We start from the raw sequence: 2,861 nt of genomic DNA, 5'->3' as shown, positions 1-2,861 counted from the left end.
GAACTGTTGCTTCTTTTATTCCCCTTCATTCAAATTCATGCCTCAAATAGACATACTAAGGAATCTGATTCTTGCAATCTTATTGATGTTGAGTAATGACTTAATTGCTAGACTGTCATTTTGACATAGACTATTTCGATCTCAGAACAAGAAAAAACAAATGCACGTTTTTTAGCAAGCTGTGTTCAGGCCTAGAATTCAAATGTTTTGACAGTATCACACAGAAGAGGGAATAAGGTTTTATATTAGTCTTTATTATCAAATATAAGCCATGGCTTGCAGTGCGTGGAAAGGAATGGATGTGACTTCTATATCAAGTACCTATTGATTTTTAGTGTTAAGAAGAGTGACCAAGCAAAATGAACTTGGAGAAAAATAGCATATAGCATTTTTTTACTGATACCTGCAATTGCCAGATCTCTAATTCTGTAGTTCCCATAACAACATCCAAATGACTGAAAGTTCTGTACCATTGCTGTCCATTGAACCAACAGGATGTGGCAGGCTATTGCTCTGATTTCCTTGTTTCTTTGAGAAAAACAAGTGCTTTGGGAAGCTGACTTCACGTTTTGCTCTAGAAAAAAAACTTTACTGCTATTCGCTGTCTGTATTTTCCCACTGATAAAAACAACAAAACTAAAATACCTAGTGTTGGGAAATTCTTAAATACTGTTTACAGTTCAGGTCTTTGTTCTCTTTTGAGTGCCCAGAGAAATACAATACAGCTATATATTTGTTGCTTCAAAATTATAGCAACCAAGAAATGAAAATATTCTTTTTGTTAATAACATTTTGTTTCCAAGTAAGTTGTATCAGCTTAGGCAGAACAGCAGCAGAATCCAGCACATTAAGAGGATGAGGGACTACTTTAAAATAATTTTAATCCTTTGGGATGCAAATGAATTAAGAGCATGTAAATGCTTTAAAACAAGGAAATAATATTTTTGTGGCCTGCAACTTATGCTTTGCTAAGTTAGGTATTCATTTCCCAAAACCTTTTTTTATTCTCCAAATAATAAAGCAGGCAGGTGCATGAAGTAAACCTAAAGCTGTATTCTGAGGTCTGTTTGAACAGAGTGGTTGAGTCCAACAAATTGACAGGACTCATATTCTGTCTAGTTTGCTGACAGTACAACTAGTTCATTCTGCCTTGAATTTGTTAAGACATAGACAGGAAAGGGATTTAAAGTTTGAGGAACATTTTGTTTATCCTGCTGGTGATGAAACTAACCCTCTAAATATCTGATGGCAACCTGATATTTTAGAGATAAAAAATGCCTGAACTACCTGTAAAATAGTAAATAGCCTACTTTGCAAGTAGCCATGATCTTTAATTTATTTATTAAAGTTATTTTCATAGAATATCTATGTTAAACCTGACAGCTTGATTGCACTGGGGTCTTGCCCCAGGGCAGCTCTTTGGATGCATCACGGACAGAGAATATCAAAACAAAATAGTTTTGCTGGAATAAAAACTCTGTCTATCATGCTGTCCATATTTACTGTCTCAAGTGCACAATTCAACAGTTTTGTAAAATTGAATAGTGTATGCTCCAATTCTCTCTTGGAATGTTGTGATGTTAGGAAACTATTGTATTTCTGTGTAGATGGAGATGGATCTTTATTCCGTAGCAAAGTCTTGCCTAGAGCATTACGATTTTTCCCTACCCGTAAGTTTAATATATGTTCCTATATATAAATTACTGTTAGGTCAAACCTCTTCACAACTAACTTATAGCTATCCCTTCCAAACTGTCTTTATGTTAAGCAATTTTTCTCACCCCCCCATACAAAACACTAAGCCAGGAAGAAAATTAGTTTGAGAATACATATTAGCATCCTTAAAATACACACAAACAAAGGTACGTATTTATGTCAGAAAAATATAATAGTTATTCCAAAAACAAGAATTACAAACCTAGAAAATTACATTAGTGTATTTGGACTTAAATTGATCTATGAGGCATGGAAGCAGAGTTAGAGGACTGAATAGTCTGTCCGCAGTGCCATGCAGTGAAACTTAAGAATGCCAACAAAGAGGAAAATCTATCTAGAGTTTTGCAGCCTACTTCAGAGTGGTATGCAGCAAGGAAACATAGCATTGTCACCCTAGCAAAAAATAAAGAGGTTAGGAACCTCTGCATTAAGTACATAATTACAGTGAAAATATGTTTGTAGCACTAGTTTAGATAAACCTGAGTTGTAAGCATACTCCTTTTCTTTTTTCTTTTTCGAATATACTTTCTTCCACTTCAGGGCATGCCTACATCATGAAATTGAATGAGGAACAGAGACCCCCAGTATGGGGGTATGCAGGAAAAGCCAGGAAAGCTCTGGAACCAGAAGTAGCTGAGGACCTGAAGTGGTCTCTCCCAGTGCTACATTGCTCCATGTGGTTGTTTTGGCACCAGCTCAGGTACTTACATGTGGTTCTCAGCTGTCTCCTGCAGCATTCCATCACTGCCACAGTGTGCTGGTTTTGGCTGGGATAGAGTTAATTTTCTTCATAGTAGCTAGTATGGGGCTATGGTTTGGATTTGTGCTGGAAACAGTGTTGATAACACAGGGACGTTTCAGTTACTGCTGAGCAGTGCTGACACACAGTCAAGGCCTTTTCTGCTTCTTACCCCACTGAACCAGCAAGTTGGCTGGGGGTGCACAAGAAGCTGGGAGGGGACACGGCTGGGACAGCTGACCCCAACTGACCAAAGAGATATCCCATACCATGTGACGTCATGCTCAGCATATAAAGCCGGGGGAAGAAGAAGGAAGGGGGGGACGTTTGGAGTGATAGCGTTTGTCTTCCCAAGTCACCGTTACGTGTGATGGAGCCCTGCTTTCCTGGAGATGGCTGGACACCT

Source organism: Pygoscelis adeliae, unplaced genomic scaffold (assembly GCF_000699105.1).
Source record: "Pygoscelis adeliae isolate BGI_AS28 unplaced genomic scaffold, ASM69910v1 Scaffold242, whole genome shotgun sequence".
Lineage (NCBI taxonomy): Eukaryota > Metazoa > Chordata > Aves > Sphenisciformes > Spheniscidae > Pygoscelis > Pygoscelis adeliae.
The sequence above is the reverse complement of the archived record's forward strand: the minus strand, read 5'-3'. Positions refer to the sequence as shown.